General features: G+C 46.8%; 1 protein-coding gene across 10 annotated transcripts in view; it reads right to left on the bottom strand.

Annotated features, from left to right (window-relative positions):
* Window positions 1–17,028, bottom strand: part of ZFAND6 (zinc finger AN1-type containing 6) — an 86,921-nt gene extending 69,893 nt beyond the window's left edge. For 2 of the 10 annotated variants that reach the window (XM_029065546.2, XM_029065543.2), the window contains exon 1: window positions 16,925–17,028. The gene's annotated coding sequence lies outside the window, so the exon portion shown is untranslated. Of the gene's footprint in view, window positions 1–7; window positions 78–5,234; window positions 5,254–16,192; window positions 16,218–16,924 lie in introns of those variants that run through there. The other 8 variants (XM_029065549.2, XM_029065551.2, XM_029065548.2 and 5 more) reach the window with 6 other exon arrangements.
* Between the last annotated feature and the right edge of the window lie 2,953 nt (window positions 17,029–19,981).

Here is a 19,981-nt window from a genome sequence, read left to right as displayed (position 1 = left end):
ATCCTACCAACAAAACCTTCACAATTTTCTGTTTGCTTCACCCCAGATTAACTTCACTTGAAGCTGGACTCCAAAGCAACCAAACCTGAAGCACCACCCTCCAGACACCATTGGCTACACATCTCCATCTCCTCCTTTTTCGAGAAATCTGCCGTCCCGATTGGCTGGGCCGAGTATCCATTATTTTAAAGAACTTTTCCTTCCTAGCAGGTTAGATTCAGCAGGTTAAAACCCCCCACGACAGGCTGGTTTCTTAAAGACACAGGGGGCTGTGTTGCAGCTGTCCTAATTAATACGCACTGGGTGGCTCTTTTGTCTAATTCAATAACTCGCCGAGCTGCCCGTGTCAACGGCACTGACTCTGCGGCTCTGGACCTCAAAATGCTGTTCGGAGTCTAATGCCTTCGCTTGGACCTGAAAATGAAATAAATCACACGATATTTACATAAGCCTCCGAAGGCAGTGACGTTGATCTGTACGCATGTGTATTTAAAATGGTGATTCCTCTCGTTAGTCGGCCACACGGGAGTTCGCTTTCACCGTGGAAGTGGTTAAACGGGCAAAATCGTGTGCAAGATTTGGCTGAAGAGGACAATAGACCGGATAGGAATTTATTATTTGTGTCTCAAACTTTAGGGGGCAATCCTTATCCATATTTTATCCTAAGAGGCAAAATCCAATCATGTAACTTATCTAGCAGAAAATTAATAGTGCCTCTGAAAATCTGAGTGTAAAAACTTCCCAACTACTTTCATTCTACCAATTTTGGGACATGAATCAGCAATATGTGCTGGCTGTCATGCCGGGGAACTCATCTGAGGGCTTAGATCAACCTGCTCACTGCGGAGTCTCAGGTTGACGGTGCAGTCGTTTTCCACATTATAACGGGGAGAAATTATTTTCAAAAATCACCTCAAAATCTACATTTCAATAGGCATGTCTTCAATACATTACGGAAAACGTTCCAAATAATGGAACCGGTAAAGCCGTAAAATCGAAACGATGGCAAAATGCGCCGGAGACACTTGTTCTCTCCCAGCCCAGAAGAGTTTAGTAGCATTAAGAATTATCCAACGGTACTTTCAAGCACTTAGTACAGCGCTCTGTACACGGTAAGCGCTCAATAAATACGACTGAATGAATCTACCTGACACTTGTCCCCAGTTTGGGGCATCGAGCCATTGCAAACTTTGGCTAGGGCGCAAGGTAACTTGCCAGGTAAGGTGACGCAGAGTCACAGTGGTTTTACTGGGGCAGGAGGGGGGAAAAAAGGGAGAGAGAAATTTGTTCCCCTTCAGAAGTCAATCAAGGTGACATCAGTGCAATTTTGTGGATGGCTAATGAGCTAGAGTTATAAATTACGAGTGCCACCAAAAGATTAAAATGACGGTTTGATTTTAGGTTTAAAAGCTACACCTGCTGAGTTTCGGGTTTCTGTGCCCTAATACTGCTGAACTTGGGAAAAGCAAGTTTACATCTATTATTTTAAAGAGATCCTCTGAGTTTTATAAGTAGAAGAGTAGTTTTTATTGCTTAATTTTTATTACACTGAACTTTCCTGCATAAAAGATAAGCACCTAAGACCTGCTACTACAAGTTTAGATCAATGGTCTATTTAGTCAGTCTAGTATTTTGTCTATGACAATGGCAAGAACACGCTTAGAGGAACCCTGTATTATTTTTTTTATGGTATTTGTTTAGCGCTTACTATGTGTTAAACACTATTCTGAGCAGTGGGCTTGGTATGGGTTAATTAGGTCAGACGGTCCCTGTCCCAAATGGGGCTCAGGGTCAAAGTAGGAGGGAGAACAAGAATCCCCATTTTCCAGTTTGAGGAAATTGAGGCACAGAAGTAAAGTGACTTGCCCAAGGTCATACAGCAAGCAACTGGCAGGGCAGGAATGAGACCCCAGGTCCTCTGACTCCCAGGCCCATGCTCTTTCCACTGGGCCACGCTGCTTCTAACACTGCAATTATTCATTCAATCATATTTACTGAGCGCTTACTGTGTGCAGAGCACTGTACTAAGCACTTGGAAAGTACAATTCTGCAACAAATAGAGACGATCCCTGCCCAACGAGGGGCTCCCAGTCTAGAAGGGGGGAGACAGACATCAAAAACAAGTAAACAGGCATCAATATAAATGAATAGAATTCTAGGTATATATACATCATTAATAAAATAAATACAATCATAAATATGTACATAAATGCACCAGTACTGATGGGCGGGGAGAGGGGTAGAGCAGAGGGAGGGAGTCGGGGCAATGGGGAGGAGGAGCAGAGAAAAAGAGAGGCTCAGTCTGGGAAGACCTCCCGGAGGAGGTGAGGTCTGCCCTGCTGGACAGTCGCCCTAATGTTGAAGAATGTATACTCTAAGCATTCCCCCCCACATTATGGAATTCTTCTCCAAAATCTCCAAACATACCAACTCTGCTGACTTTGATCACCTATCTACAAGGTAAGAGACATCTCTCCGGGGAGTACTAAATTTAAATTTTAGGCCTCTGCGGTTATTTGTTACCATCCTCAAAATTTGATTTAAAACTCTTGCCCCTACCAATTCCTTAAATTCCTTCTAGCAGAGATTTTATCCATCTCTTTCTTTCCTCATCCAGTCCCGGGCTGAAACCGAACTCCTCATGAAGGTTTCGGCAGCATTTAAATGTGTGCAATTAGACAACTGAGAAAGGGACGCGGATGGACTAGGAGTCATACTTAGTAGTACTAAGAAGAGGAAGAACGATGATATTTGCTAAGTGCTTACTATGTGCCAAACACTGTTCTAAGCACTGGGGTAGATACCAGGTAATCAGGTTGTCCCACATGGGGTTCACGGTCTTCATCTCCATTTTACAGATGAGGTAACCGAGGCACGGAGAAGTGAAGTGACTCGACCAAAGTCACACAGCTGACAAGTGGTGGAGCCGAGATTAATAATAATAAAGATGGCATTTGTTAAGCAGTAAACTGTGCGAAGCACTGTTTTAAGCGCTGGGAGGGGGTTACAAGATGATCAGGTTGTCCCATGTGGGGCTCAGTCTTAACCCCCGTTTTACAGATGAGGTAACAGAGGCAAGGAGAAGTGAAGTGACTTACCTAAAAATCACACAGCTGACAAGTGGCGGAGCCGGGATTAGAACCCATGACTTCGGACTCCCAAGCCCGGGCTCTTGCCACTAAGCCATGCTGCTTCTCTACTGCCTTCTGCTCCATCTCACCTCACACTCACTCACACCAATTTGAGCATATGCTTGATTTCTCATGATCTCGAGCCCCTGTACCAAGCTACCTTCGCCAGTTCTGAAATCCCTTCATGAGACCACAACCTCCTCACCGTCTCTTTCATTCAATCGTATTTATTGAGCGCTGTGTGCAGAGCGCTGTACTAAGCGCTTGGAAAGTATAGTTCGGCAACAGATAGAGTCAATCCCTACCCAACAACGAGCTCACAGTCTAGAAGGGGGAGACAGACAACAAAACAAGTAGACAGGCATCGATAGCATCAAAAATAAACAGAATTATAGATATATACACATCTCTATATATTATAGATATATACACTTTCTTTCCCATTCGCACGCCCCTCCGCAAATCTGTCCTCTTCTCCATAGAGATCTCTGTTCTTTCGACCCCCTTCAATATTCTGCAGAACATCGGGTCCCATTTAACCTCTATGTGCATCTCTCTAAAATTATGTATTTATAAATTATTTATTCACGTCTGCCTCTCCCCACTAGACCGTAAACTCAGCGTGGGCAGGGAACTTGTCAGCTGAGTCTGTGGTATTGCACTCTCCCAAGCGCTTAGTACGCTGCTCTGCACATAGTAAGGGCTCAATAAATACCACTGGGGATGGTGATGATGTATCTGGTTTCTTCAAGACACAGAGTATTGTGTTTCAACTGCCCTAATTATAAGCATCTGATAGCTCTTTTGTCTAATTCAGTAAGTCCCATAGAACAGCACTAACTTTGCAGCTCCAGATCTCAAAATGCCGTTCAGAGTATAACCTTTTCACCTGAACCGTTGGTGTATTAGGTGGTGTCAGAAGCTGGGGATGTAGAGAAAAAAGACGAGTGGGCCCGCAAGGAGCTTACACTCGAAATGGGGGAGGGGGAACAAAATTTCCAACCAGATGGGTCGAAACTAACAATTGAGTACGCTTACCAACAGTGACACTGTTCCTGAGCCTTACCAAGGTCAATGTGGACACAGATGATCACTGAGTTTTAAAATGCCATTATTTTAATGAGAGCCATAAATCAACTGGGAGGGACATTATCCCCCAAATGCAGTATTCCCTTTTGCCATATTGTACTTATTAGCACTCGGTACAGTGCTCTGCACCCAGTAAGCGCTCAGTAAATACGACAATGAATGAATTCCCTCACATCCTCATTAATGCCCTTGTCCCATTAGACACGGTCCTTGAATCTAAAAGCACAGTACATACATAGATATATATATATCTGTGCATATCTGTAATTTATCTATTTATTTATACTGTCTGTCCCACCCTCTAAACTGTGAGCTCATTGTGCGCAAGAATACGTCTGCTGTTATGCTGTATTCTCCCAAGAGCTTAGTAATAATAATAATAATAATAATGTTGGTATTTGTTAAGCGCTTACTATGTGCCGAGCACTGTTCTAAGCGCTGGGGTAGACATAGGGGAATCAGGTTGTCCCACGTGGGGCTCACAGTCTTAATCCCCATTTTACAGATGAGGGAACTGAGGCACAGAGAAGTGAAGTGACTTGCCCACAGTCACACAGCCAACAAGTGGCAGAGCTGGGATTCGAACTCATGAGCCCTGACTCCAAAGCCCGTGCTCTTTCCACTGAGCCACGCTGCTTCTCTAGTGCTTTGCACACAGTAAGCGGTCAGTAATGAATGAATGAATGAAAGAATCAGGTCCAAAGAGATTCAAGTGTGGGGAAAAAAAATCCCCAGAATTCCTTTAACCAGATGGGAAGTGTGAGACCAGATAGTCTGAGTGGCAACTGGAGACACTAGGGAAATAAAAATTATGATAGCATTTGTTAAGCGCTTACTATGTGTGAGGCACTGTACCAACCGCTGGGGTGGATACAAGCAAATCGGGTTGGACACGGTCCCTGGCCTCCAAGTCCCACTTGGGGCTCACGGTCTCAGTTCCCGTTTTACAGATGAAGCAGAGAGAAGTGAAGTGACTTGCCCAAGGTCAATTCAACTGAATTATTGAGCACTTACTGTGTGCACAGCACTGTAGTGAGCGTTTGGAATTCGTCAACCGATAGAGACAATCCCTATCCAACAATGGACTCACAGTCTAGAAAGGGGAAACAGAAAACAAAACAAAACTAGTAGTCAGGTATCAATACCATCAAAATAGATCAATAGAAACATATACAAGTGCACATCATTAATAAAATAAATAGAATAATAAGTACGTACAAATATAGGCAAGGGCTGGGGGGAGAGGAAGGGGGAAGAGCAGAGGGAGCAAGTAGGGGGAATGGGGAGGGGAGAAGGAGCAGAGGGAAAGGGAGGGCTCAGTCTGGGAAGGCCTCCTGAAGGAGTAGGGCTTTGACGAGGGGAAGAGAGTTAGTTTGGCAGATGTGAGGAGGGAGCAGACGAGTGGAACCCCCGGTGAAATTTCAGTGAAATTGGAATTTAGCTGAAATTCCGGGGCCCAGAACTGGCAGCTTCCCGGCTCCATGCCCGTCAACAAGGGTGGCCCCGGCACCATGTCACCCAGTCGCTACCAGCCTCCTCCCTCAGTGACTCAACCTTTTCCTGCCTTTGCTCCGCTCCTCATTTAGGGGCAAAGACAAGAGGAGAAAGGTGACAAGTCAACACTGATTTCTCGCCCAAAACAAGGAACCAAGGATTTTCTTTTTAAAGTCAGGCATTTTATTCTAAAGGAAAACGATTCCAATGATTTCCTTTGTTGTGGGCAGGAAATGAGTCTGTTACATCCTTATACTCTACTTTCCCACTTAGTCCAGTGCTCTGAAAGTACCCAACTGTACTTTCCAAGTGCTCAGAACGGTGCTCTGCACATAGTAAGTGCTCAGTAAATACAACTGAATGAGCGAATGAACGTTCTCCGCACGGTAAGTACTTAATAAATACCATTGATTGATAGTCTTGCTAACTTTGGACAAGTACAGGACTACTTGGCAACCAGGGTGAACACTTTAAGACGTTCTGAGTAATAGTAGTAATAATGATAGTATTTGTTAAGCGCTTACTATGGGCCAGGCACTGTACTAAGCACTGGGGTGGATAGAAGCAAATCGGTTTGGACAGAATCCCTGTTCCACTTGGGGCTCATAGCCTTAATCCCCATTTTACTCAATTCCCGTTATTGGGCGGGGATTGTCTCTATCTGTTGCCGAACTGTACATCCCAAGTGCTTAGTACAGTGCTCTGCACAAGGTAAGCACTCAATAAATACTATTGAATGAATGAGTGCTTACTGTGTGCAGATCACTGTACTAAGCGCTTGCAAAGTACAATGCAGCAATAGAGACAACCCCTGCCCAACCAGGCTTACAGTCTGAACTGAGGCCCAGAGAAGTGAAGAGACTTGCCCAGGGCCACGCAGCAGACAAGTGGCTGAGGCAGGATTAGAACCCAAGACCTGCGGAATCCCAGGCCCGTGCTTGTTCATTCAGTCGTATTTACTGAGCGCTTACTGTGTGCAGAGCACTGTACTAAGTGCTTGGAAAGTACCACGTCCCATTTTGAACAAACGTGGAGGCCTGAAGAGTTTGGGTAGTGCAGAAATAAAGTTAGTCAGAAGAAAAAAAATTCAGATTCATTAGTCAACAAATTCAGAAGAAATATGCTGCGATATTGGCTCAGTGGAAAGAGCCCAGGCCTGGGAATCAGAAGGATCTGGGTTCTGATCCTGGGTCCGTCACTTGTCTGTTGTGTGACCTTGGGCAAGTCACTTCACTTCTCTGGGCCTCAATTACCTCATCTGGAAAATGGGGATTAAGATTTACTTGGGACAGGGACTGATTCCAACCTGATTACCTCGATCAACCCCAGTGCTCGGTACAGTGCTTGGCACATAGTAAGCACTTACATACCATTTAAAAGAAAATGAAGAAGTCCAGATAACTACACCATCGATTTTGCTGCTTAAATGTACTAAATTAAAGAGTCACTTCACCCGGAGCTTCAGTCCCAAGATGTTTTGCAGGAATTCAGGGTTTTGCATACGCTGTGCTTCGGAAATAAAGTTCATCAGGTTTAGCAAAAGAACATTACACCTTGCAAAAATGCAGTAAAATACCAATCGGTCCAACAGATGCAGAGTTCACAGGGACTCGGGCAGAGAAATCGACAAGGAATTCTTCCACGATCACAAGGAGACACAAAGGGCGAACACTTCCGACGTGAAGTTGCCAGCCGGTAACTCATTTCGCCAAAACAAGTTCCGATCCGGCTACAACCCGCAAAGTAAATTAATTGTAGGAAATTCAACACCCGTAACCAAACCGAACGTCAGTCACCATACCGCAGCTACGATGTCAGAGACCTCCTGATGAGTCATAAATAGGAAGCCAAAAAATTATAAGAAAAAAAAACAAAACATCAAAGGCTAGAAGAATGAAAATCTTATTTCACAAATGGAGAACAGGGAAATTTGACACTTCCTTTTGGGAAAAAAAGAAACTACAAATAGCATCGGCACTAAGTTTCGAGGCTCTGAATCTTCAAGAGGTAATCGACCTGTCTCGGATACGCCTCCTTGAGTTCCAGGGATTCCGTCTATGAACGACGAAGTCTCTAAACTGGGTCCAAAATTGGGAAAATGAGGGTATCGGATTTAGAGGGCGAGCAGCACGGCAGAAATCACTGTCGCTGTGATCAATTCCCTTTCCCGACTTCTGGGTCCCCGGGTGGCAGGACTGACGCTCACCGGCCGCTCTCAACTAGAGAGTCTGTCATCGCCCATGGGCTCCTGGGCACTGTACTGAGCGTTTGGGAGCGCGCAGCACAAAAAGGCCACTTGACAGCTGCCCCCAGGATCTTACAACCTAATAAGGTGGGCAGATAATCTGCGAGAGGAAGAATATGGACAGATGAGGAATCAACCGATCAATGGTACTTACAGAGAGCTTATTATATGCAGAGCACTGTACTAAGCGCTTGGGAGAGTGCAATACAGCAGACTTAGCAGCCACATTCCCAGCCCACGATGATTAAGAGGGAGGATGGATGAGAAGTAGAATTCCGTCCCAAGTGTAAACACTCAATAAATACCACTGATTGATTATAACCATACGCCCCTCAATCCACTTGGGTCTTTCCTTGGACTCAAAGGGTCCCAGAGTACACCACGAGAATTATTATTATGAATCGTATTTATTGAGGGCTTGCTGTGGGCAAAATCACTGTACTAAGCACTTGCGAGAGTCCAGTACATCAGACACATTCCCTGCCCACGAAGAGCTCACAGTTTAGAGGGGAGGGGTGCTAGTATTGACTAAGCACTTACTGTGTCCTAAGCACTTAGAAGACACAGGTGGGAATTATTCAATCATTTACAAAGCGCTTATTGTGTGCAGAGCACTGTACTGAGCGCTTGGGAGAGTACAATACAACAATCAACAGACACATTCCCTGCTCTCAGGGAGCTCACAGTCTAGAGGAGGGAGACAGGAATACAAATAAATAAATGACAGAGATGTACATAGGTGCTGTGGGGCTGGGAGTGAAGGGAAGAGCAAAGGGAGAGAGTCAGGATGAGGAGAAGGGAGTTGGAGAAGAGAAAATGGGAGGCGCTAATCTGGGAAGGCCTCTTGGAGGAGATATGCCTTCACTAAGGCTGGTTTGGGAACAGTAACTGCCTGTTACATTTAAGGAGGGAGGGCGTTGGAGAAGCAGCGCAGCTTAGTGGAAAGAGCACGGGCTTGGGAGTCAAAGGTCGCATGTCCTAATCCTGGCTCCGCCACTTGTCAGCTGTGTGACTTTGGGCCAGTCGCTTCACTTCTCTGGGCCTCAGATACCCTGTAAAATGGGGATTACGACTTAAGCCCCACGAGAGACAACCTGATTACCCCGTATCTACCCCAGCGCTTAGAAGCGTGCTAGGCTTAAGCGCTTAACAGACACCAGCATCACCATCATCCAAGCCAGAGGCAGGACGTAGGCCAGGGGTCGGGAGCGAGATCGAGGCTCAGCGTCCTGTTCCTCATGGGGCTCAAAATCCCAAGAGCCCCTTTGCCCGCTCCGGTATCAACCCTAAGCCCCCAGTAAGGGCTTAATAAATACGAGTGAATGAAAGAATGAGAATTACTGTACAGCAGTCAAGAGACTACGTGCTCAGGTTGGAAGATCAATAAGCTTTTTTTGTTTTTTTTTTATAATGGCATTTAAGTGCTTACTATGTTGCAGGCACTGTACTAAGCGCTGGGGTAGTTACAAGATAATCAGGACACAGTCCGTCTCACGTGGGACCCACGGTCTTCATCCCCATTTTACAGATGAGGGAACTGCGGCCCAGACAGTGAAGTAACTTGCCCAAGGTCATCCAGCAGACAGGTGGTAGAGCCAGGATTAGAATCCAGGTCCTTCCGAATCCCAGGTCCTTCCGAATCGCACGCTATCCACTAAACCACACTACCAGTTATCCCTCAAGTCAGTGACATTTACTTTGAAATAGGTCACAAAAAGCATCCACAGAGGTCAAAGCTGCAAAATTGTTTTGTTTGGTTATATTCATTCATTCAGTCGTATTTACTGAGCACTTTATGTGCAGAGCACTGGATTAAGCCACTGGAAAGTACAATTCAGCTATAAAAATATTTGGCAGTGACCGGTCAAAGTGTCCTACACAGAGTAAGAAGGAGTGTGGTGGATGCTATGCATTCTCCACAGCCTATGAGGGGAAAAAGGGACGTGAGCAGAATCGATTCTTTACGACGTAAAAAGCCGAAGGGGCTAGGGCCCTTTCCCGCCAACAGTGATTCTCAAACTGGCATGGGGAAGACTCACCCTCCTCCTCAGGACGTTATTTCTTGAGCTCTAACTACTGTGTGTCAAGCACTGTTCTAAGCGCTGGGGTAGACACAAGCTAATCGGGTTGGACACGGTCCCTGTCCCACCTGGGGCTCACGGTCTTCACCCCCATTTCACAGACGAGGCCACTGAGGCCCAAAGAAGTGAAGTGACTTGCCCGAGGTCGCAGTGCGGGCGGGTGGAGGATCCGGGATTAGAACCCAGGTCCTCCTGAATCCCAGGCCTGGGCTCTACCCACTAGGCCACGCTGCTTGAGGGAAGCCACTGAGCAGGGTTTCCCAGGATTTTCCAGGCCACAAGGATTCCTGAATTAGACATTCATTAAGTCAATCGTATTTATTGAGCACTTACTATGTGCAGAGCACTGTACTAAGCGCTTAGAAAGTACAATCTGGCAACAGAGATAATCCCTACCCAACAACGAGCTCACGGTCTAGAAGGGGGGAGATGGGCAACAAAACAAGTAGACAGGTATCAATAGCATCAATATAAATAGAATTATAGATATGAATACACAACATTAATAAAATAAATGGAATAATAAGTACATATACACACAAGTGCTGAATTAGGAATCCTCTCTCAGCTGCTGTAAAAACCATCTTTAAATGGCCTGGGTAATTCCTAAATGGCCAACGCCTCCCCTCTCTCATGCAGTAATAGTATTTATTAGCCTTTGTGCATGCAGAGCACTGTGCTAAGCGCTGGAAAGAGTACCCAAGTGGAAATTAAACACTGGGGGTCACAAGTCTGCGAGCAGGCGGGAGATGTCTCTACCAACTCTCTTATATCGTCCTCTCCTAAGCACTCACTACAGTGCTCTGCACACAGTAAGCATTCAATAAATATGCCGGAATGACTGAGCAAGGAGGGGGAAAGCAGAGAAGAACCTGGGCCCAAGTTGCTGACCTGGCTGGCGCCTCGGAAAATCAACCAAATTAGGAGGGGAAATCTACGGATGAGAAATGAATGTGTCAGAGCTGTCCGTTTATTCCCCATCAATACCTGAGCCACGGATACCCGTATCACAAAATTGACTGCATTCGTGATATAAAAATCGCTAAATGATGACAGTTTCAAGAACTGGGTGCTTTTTGAAGGAAGTTTTTCCGGGCAGAAGAGCGGCATGGCATAATGGATAGAGGACAGGCCCGGAAGTCAGGAGGTCATGGGTTCTAATTCCGGCTCTGCCCCTTGTGTGCCATGTGACCCTGGGTGAGTCTATTCACTTCTTTGGGCCTCAATTACCTCTTTTGCAAAATGGGGCTTGAGATTGTGAACCCCACATGGGGCAGGGACCGCATCCAACCCGATTTGCTTGTATTCACCCCAACGCTTAGTACACTGCCTGGCACATAGTAACTGCTCAACAAATACAACAATTACAATTCGAATTTAGCCCCCATATCCACAATAGCACCCTAAGCACGTGTATACACTGCATCTCTTTATTAGAACAGTGCTTGGCACAAAGTAAGCACTTAAATGCCATCATTATTATAATATTCACCATTTCATTTTTCCATACTGTTCATTTACCAATTGTATTATTATGGTATTGTGATATTTAATAATAATAATAATAATGTTGGTATTTGTTAAGCGCTTACTATGTGCCGAGCACTGTTCTAAGCACTGGGGTAGACACAGGGGAATCAGGATGTCCCACGTGGGGCTCACAGTCTTAATCCCCATTTTACAGATGAGGGAACTGAGGCACAGAGAAGTTAAGTGACTTGCCCACAGTCACACAGCTGACAAGTGGCAGAGCTGGGATTCAAACTCATGACCTCTGACTCCAAAGCCCGTGCTCTTTCCACTGAGCCACGCTGCTTCTCAATATTTAACGGCTTTGTTAATTGTTTAGCTGTTTTTTAATTGTTTTACAAATCAAGCGCTGTTCTAAGCATTAAGAATTGTAGCACTGAATTGTATTGTAGCACTGAATAATTCTGGTATTTGTTAAGTGCTAACTATGTGCCAAGCACTGAATCCCAGCATTTGGAAAGTACAATTTGGCAGCAGATAAAGACAATCCCTACTCAACAACGGGCTCACAATCTAGAAGGGTGGAGACGGGCAACAAAACAAGTAGACAGGCATCAATAGCATCAATATAAATAAATAGAATTATAGATGTAATATAGATCTGCGACTTCGGTGAAGGCACGTAACTTCTCTGTGCCTCAGTTACCTCATCTGCAAAATGAGGATTAAGCACTGAACTAAGCACTTGGATAGATAGGGGATAATTAGGTCCCCCGTGAGATGCCCAATCTAAAGAGGAGGAAGAACAGGCATTAAGTCCCCATTTTACAGATGAGGAAACAGAGGCACAGAAGTTAAGTCTAACAGAGTTTACGTCTGCTTGTCTCCCCCATTAAAATGCCGGTTCTCAAGGGCAGAAAACATTTCTTTTTCTCGTTATTAAGGGCTCAGTATACCCAGCACGTAAGCTTGTTGTGGGCAGGGAATGCGTCTGTTTTACTGTCATGCTGAACTCTCCGAGCGCTCAGTACAGCGCCCTGCACACGGTAAGCCTTCAATAAACAGGACAGACTCCGTGACTCCTACCGGGAGGCAGACAAGACCACCTCAGAAAAGCACCCTAACTTCCAACACTTCCAGGTTTTCTGTATCCTTCCTCAGTCGACGGTACTTATGTGCTTTCTATGTGCAGAGTACTCTACTAAGCGCTTGGGAGAATAGAGTCTCCAATACAACACAAACGGCAGATATGTTCCCCGCCCATTTTACGAGCGTAAATCGGGGCTCTTCTCCGCCTCTGTGTCTCTTCGGACAGAAGATTTCTACCCTCTTCAGCCCTTCTCTTCAGAGAAGCAGTGTGGCTTAGCGGAAAGAGCCCGGGCTTGGGAGTCAGAGGACATGGGTTCTAATCCTGGATCCACCACTTATCAGCCGTGTGACCTTGGGCAAGACACTTAACTTCTCTGTCCCTCAGTTGCCTCATCTGTGAAATGAAGATTTAAGACCATGAGCCCCATCTAGACTGTGAGCCCATCGCTGGGTAGGGATCGTCTCTGTCTGTTGCTAAAATGTGCTTTCCAAGCGCTTAGTACAGTGCTCTGAAAACAGTAAGCTCTCAATAAATATGAATGAATGAATGTGGGACAACCTGATTATCTTGCATCTACTCCAGCACTTAGAAGAGTGCTTGGCACGTATAACAAATGCCATCATCATTATTATTATTCAGCCTTTTATTCACCACAATGCCTGCAACCAGACCAGTCCCCTTTTGTCGTTCACTCTGCAGGACAAGTAACAGCTGAACTAATCGTCCTGGACTCTGGGGGTTGGTTCTTCTGGGCCCTGACCTGAGCAGGTTATCCCTGTCCTCCCCCAAGGGAAAGAGAAGCACGGAGAAGTTGCCGGAGGTCCTCCCGCCGCAGCCCGAACCCGGGGCAGAATGAGGACTAGAACTCAGGGCCTGTGAATCCCGGTGCCACGTTCTTCCAACTCTGCTGCCCCACAGCTCAACCGACAACTCTTCTGAGTGGGCTTTGGAGAGAAATCACTGACTCTCCTTCAGTTTATCTCGCACGAGCGCTAAACAATGGTCCCCTATGAGTCAGTCACCAAATAGATGGCAAGTCTGGAATCTTCTCACAGAGGAGCTGTGATTTCGCTAAGCCGCCCCGTCCAGGGTAGACGGCGGACCTGGGATCCAACCCCAGCGACTCCATTGGGGCGGTGAATGTTTCTAACTGAAGAAACACCTAGAAACACAAAATATCTAGGAAAAAACATCGTTTCAACCACATAAAACAATCTCTGCGTGAACTTTACAAGCTACTTGCTCGCTCCAAGTCCGTGACCCAGTGGAAACGTGACGGGCAGGGAAAAGACGGTGCCGGGGGAACTGTGCAAAACTTCCGCTAGTATATTCGATGCTTTCGCACAAGTTTCTGGTATTCGCAGGCGACGCCACCGACATCAAGTAACCGCCAGGAAAATGGGTGTTAAATATTGGGGCTAAATCGTTTCAAAACACGATTGGGATCAGCTTGCTCCATTAAGCGGCAAAAACGGCGTAACACGTTGAAGACTGGTTTTATCTGAAAAGTGATGACCTTGTGCACTGCAAGTCGATGGCCACCTTCCCAAATTATGGCCAAAAGGAATAAAAACAAAGCAAAACACTAAACTCACACTGGGGAAATCCTAACATGGGTACCTCGCCTCCATAACAAAGAAAACTCTTGAAAGTTTCCAGATTGCTCTATTTACTTTTTGTTTTGGCTAAGAGAAATAGAGTAGGGCTTCGACTGTTCAAAGTATAATTGTGGTATTTGTTAAGCGCTATGTGCCAGGCACTGTACTGAGCGCTGGGGTGGATACGAGCAAATCGGGTTGGACCCAGTCCATGTCCCGCATGGGACTCACAATTTTAATCCCCATTTTACAGATGAGGTAACTGAAGCACAGAGAAGTGAAGCAATTTGCCCAAAGCCGCACAGCTGACAAGCGGTGGAGCCAGGATTAGAACCAGTGACCTTCAGACACCCAGGCCCGTGCTCTATCCACCTCACCAAATAGTGACCATGGAAAGACTATTCTCTGAAAAGTCGATAGAAAGTAATAATAATAATGGTATTTAAGTGCTTATTATGTGCCAGACACTGTACTAAGCACTGGGGTGGATACAAAGCAAATCGGGTTGGACACAGTCCCTGACCCGCATGGGGCGCAATTTTAATTCCCATTTTACAGATGAGGTAACTGAGGCCCAGAGAAGTGAAGTGACTTGCCTAAGGCCATACAGCAGGCAAGGGGCGGGGCCGGAATTAGAACCCATGACCTTTTGATTCCCAGACCGTGCTCTGTCCACTATACCAAATAGTGACCACGGAAAGGCTGAAATGCTGGGAGAAAATAAGTAATAATAATAATTACGGTATTTGTTAAGCGCTTATTATGTGCCAGACACACTACTAAACGTGGGGGTGGATACAAATAAACCGGGTTGGACCCAGTCCCTGTCCCATATGGAGCTCCCAGTTTTAAGCACCATTTTACTCATGAGGGAACTGAGGCCCAGAGAAGTGAAGTGGCTTCCCCAAGGTCACACAGCAGATAAGTGGCGGAGCCGGGATTAGAACCCCTAACCTTCTGACTCTACACAAAATAAGCAGGGTTGTTCTCTGAGTAGCTGGTACAAAATAAGTAGCAACCTCCAGCGCTTAGCACAGTGCCTGGCACATAGTAAACACTCAACGAATCGAGAGGCGGCACGACCTAGTGGCTAGAATTCAGTCCTGGGAGTTGGAAGGTCACGGGTTCTAATCCTAGCTCTGCCACTTGTCTGCTGTGTGACCTTGGGCAAGTCACTTCCCTTCTCTGGGTCTCAGTTCCCTCCTCTGTAAAATGGGGATTACGATTCTGAGCCCCATGTGGGACAGGGACTGTGTCCAATCTGATTAGCTTGTAACCACCCCAGCGCTTAGAACAGTGCTTGGCACATACTAAGCACTTAACAAATATGATTTAAAAAAAAAAAACACAAAAAAACCCAAATACTACCTAAAAAAAAGCCTCAATAAAACCCTAAGAGAAGGAAGGACACACGTTGACGAGAATGCACTACCCACATCCTCAAAAAATAGCACCAAAAATACCCTCTTGGTTCATTCCCACACCCCAAGGTCCTAACACAGTGCTCCCCTCACAGTGCTCTCTTCCCATGTTTCCCTCATACAGTGCTCCCCTCCTACAGGGCTCCCCTCAAGGTGATTCTCTCACAGTGCTGCCCTCAGTGTTCTCCCCTTCCACGGTGCTCCCCCACAAATGGTGCTCCCCCACACACGATGCTCCCTTCCTACAGTGCTCCTTTCCTCCAAGGCTCCCCTCCTACAGCGCTCTTTTCTGACATGGCTTCCCTCCCATAGTGCTCCACTGCCAAGATGCTCCCCTCAGGGTCCCTTCCCACAGTGCTCCCCTCACAGTGTTTCCCCCCACACACAATGCTCCCCCCAATGCTCCCCTCACCCTGGCTCAGTGCTCCCCTGGCCCAGTGCTCCCTTCCCACAACTTTTCCACCTCACAGCGCTCCCTTCCGCCAACATTTCCCTCATGCAGTGCTCCAACAATGTTTCCCTCACACAAGGTTCCCCTCACAGCGCTCCTCCCCACACAATGCTCCCCCTCACCCTGGCTCAGTGCTTCTCTGTCTGGCCCCAGTGCTGCCTTCACAGTGCTCCCTTCCCACAATGCCCCTCTCAGAGTGCTCCCTCCCCACAATGCCCCTCACAGTGCTCCCTTCCCACAATGCCCCTCAAAGTGCTCCCTTCCCACAATGCCCCCTCACAGTGCTCCCTTCCCACAGTGCCTCCCTCACAATGCTCCCTTCCCAAATGCCCCTCACAGTGCTCCCTTCCCACAATGCCCCCTCACAGTGCTCCCTTCCCACAATGCCCCCGACAGTGCTCCCTTCCCACAATGCCCCCCCTCACAATGCTCCCTTCCCACAATGCCCCTCTCAGAGTGCTCCCCTCCCACAATGCCCCCCTGACGGTGCTCCCTTCCCACAAGGCTCCCCCGGCCCCGCGCGCGCCCCTCCCCCCTTCCCCCACCTCCCCCACCTCCCCCACGGCGCACGCCCCTCCCCCCGACGTCCCGCCCCCTGACGTCATTACGTCCCCCCCCGCCGGCCTTCCCCTCCCCGAGTACGTCGCCCCTCCCTTTCACCTTGCTCGCCTTCGCCTCCGTGGGCGCGCCCCCGCCGCCCCGCCCCTCCCCGCCCCCGCCGCCAGGGAGCGCTCCCGGGCCCCCCCCCCCACGCACCCACCCACCCACCACCACCGAGCCCTTGCTCGGCCCCGCCGCCGCCGCCGCCCGGATCGGACGGTCCCCGGGGCTCGGCCCGGCCGGGAGGGGCTCACCTGGACACGCTCCCTCCGTGGGGCCCGCCGACCCAGGTGAGAAGGAGGAGCAGGAGGAGGAGAAGGAGGCCGCCGCGCGCGCGCGCCCCCGCTGGCTCGCTCTCGCCCGGCCCCGCCGCCGGCCCCCCGCTCGGCTGTTGATTAAACTTTTCTGTTTGGCTGTTCGGGCCGTGACGCCCCGCGCGCCGATTGGTCGGCGCCGGGCGGTGACGCGCGCGCGCCCCCTCCCCCCCCCCGCCGCCTACTGATTATTACCGGCCGAGGCCGAGGGGGCGGGGCCTCGGGCCGCGGCGCGCTGCGATTGGCCGGAGCCGGGGTAGCCCCGCCCCTTCCTCCTCTCTGCGGGCCCCGCCCCTCGAGGGGGCCTGGAAACGGCGCTGCCGGACGACGGGGGGCGTGGCCTCGGCCGGGGTCGGGGGGGGGGGGGCCGGCATTTAAAGGGACCGCAGCTCCCTCCGGGGAGGGGGCCCTCACACTCAACAACAACAACAACATCATCGTCATATTCATCCTCCTCTAGACTCTGAGCTCGCTCTGGACGGGAAAGGCGTCTACCAGCTCTTGCCTTCTACCCTCCCAAGCGCTTTTTGAAGAATAATAACAATAATGAATACAAGTGATGGGGTTGGTTAAGCTCTTCCTACGTGCCCGGCCACCGTCATAATCATCATCATCATCATCATGATGGTGTTTGTTAAGCGCTTACCATGTGCCAGGTACCGTCATAATCAACGTCATAATAATGGTATTTATTAAGCGCTTACTATGTACCAGGCACTGTCATAAGAATAATAAGAATAATAAGAATGGTATTGGTTAAGCGCTTAGTATGTGCCGGGCACTATAATAATAAGAATGGTATTTGTTAAGCACTCACTATGTGCCAGGCCACTGTAATAATCATAATAATGGTTTTGTTGAGTGCTTACTATTTGCCAGGCCACTGTAACAACAATAATAATAATAATAATGGTATTTGTTAAGCGCTTACTATGTGCCAGACACTGTACTAATAATTATTCTAATAATAATGGTGTTTGTTAAGCGCTCACTGTGTGCCAGGCCACTGTAATAATCATAATAATGGTTTTGTTAAGTGCTTAGTATTTGCCAGGCCACTGTAATAATAATGATAATGGTATTTGTTAAGCGCTTATTATGTGCCAGCTACTGTACTTATAATTATTATAATAATAATGGTATTTGTTAAGCACTTACTATGTGCCAAGTACTGCAAAGATAACAAGAGTAATGGTATATGTAAAGCGCTTACTATGTTCCAGGCCACTGTAATAATCATAATAATAATAATGGTATTTGTTAAGCGCTTACTATGTGTCAGGTACTGTAATAATAATAGTAATAATAATGGTATTTGTTACCTGCTTACTATGTGCCAGGCACTGTACTAATAATTATAATAATAATGATATTTGTTTAGCACTCACTATGTGCCAGGCCACTGTAATAATAATAATGATAATAATGGTATTTGTTAAGTGTTTACTATGTGCCAGGTACTGTGATGATAACAATAGTAACAATAATAATAATAATAATTGTATTTGTTAGATGCTTACCATGTGCCAGGCACTGTACTAATTGTAATTACAATAATAATGGTATTAAGCACTCACTATGTAATGGTAATAACAGTAATAATAATAATAATAATAATAATGGTATTTGTTAAACACTTACTACGTGCCAGGTACTGTCATAATAATAATCATAATAATAATGGTGTTTGTTAAGCGTATACTGTGTGTCAGACCACCATAATAATAATAATAATAATAATGGTATTTGTTAAGCACTTACTATGTGCCAGGCCCTCTAACAGTAATAATCATAATGGTATTTGTTAAGTGCTTACTGTATGCCAAGCACTGTAGTAATAATAATAATGATAATAATAATTGTATTTGTTATACACTTACTCTGTGCCAGGCATTGTAATATTCATAATAATAATAATGGTATTTGGTAAGCACTTTCATTCATTCAGTTGTATTTATTGAGCACTTACTGTGCACAGAGCACTCTTGGGAAGTACAATTCAGCAACAAATAGAGACAGTGCCTGCCCACAACAGGCTCACAGTCTAGAAGGAGGGGAGACAGACATCAATACAAGTAAACAGGCATCAGTAGCATCATTTTAAATAAATAGAATTATATATATAATTAATAAAAATATAGAGAATTATACTTATATATAGACACATCATTAATAAAATAAAGAGAATAATAAACATATACATGTATACACAAGTGCTGTGGGGCGGGGAGGGGGGTAGAGCAAAGGGAGGGAGTCGGGGCGATGGGGAGGAGGGGAGCGGGAGCTGAGGAGAAGAGGGGGCTCAGTCTGGGAAAGCCTCCTGCCAGGCACTGTAATAATAATAATAATAATAATGGTATTTGTTAAGTACTTGGTGCCAGGCTACTGTAATAATAATATTGATGGTATTTGTTAAGCACTTACTTTGTGCCAGGCACTGTTCTACAAGGCAATTAGGTTGGACACAGTCCCCGTCCCACACTGGGCTCCCAGTCTTCATCCTCTAGTGTGTAAGCTCGCTCTGGGCAAGAAACGTGCCTACCAAATATTATCTCCTACCCTCCCAAGCACTTAGTAATCATAATAATTCATAATAATGATGGTATTTGTTAAGTGCTTACTATATGCCAAATAATAATAATGGTATTTGTTAAGCACTTACTTTGTGCCAGGCACTGTACTAAGCGCTGGAATGGATTCAGGCAAATCGGGTCGCACACAGTCCCCATCCCCCGTGGGGCTCACGGTCACAATCCCCATTTTGCAGATGAGGGAACTGAGGCACAGAGAAGTGAAGTGACTTAGTGGAAAGAGCCCAGGATTGGGAGTCAGAAGGTCATGGGTTCTAATCCCGGCTCCACCACTTTGTCAGCTGTGTGACTTTGGGCGAGTCATTTCACTTCTCTGGGCCTCAGTTACCTCATCTATAAAATGGGGATGAAGACTGGGAGCCCCACGCGGGACAACCTGATGACCTTGCATCTACCCCAGCTCTTA

The sequence above is a fragment of the Ornithorhynchus anatinus genome, chromosome 5 (assembly GCF_004115215.2).
Source record: "Ornithorhynchus anatinus isolate Pmale09 chromosome 5, mOrnAna1.pri.v4, whole genome shotgun sequence".
NCBI lineage: Eukaryota > Metazoa > Chordata > Mammalia > Monotremata > Ornithorhynchidae > Ornithorhynchus > Ornithorhynchus anatinus.
Note: the sequence above shows the minus strand (reverse complement) of the source record. Positions and strands in the feature narration are given on the sequence as shown.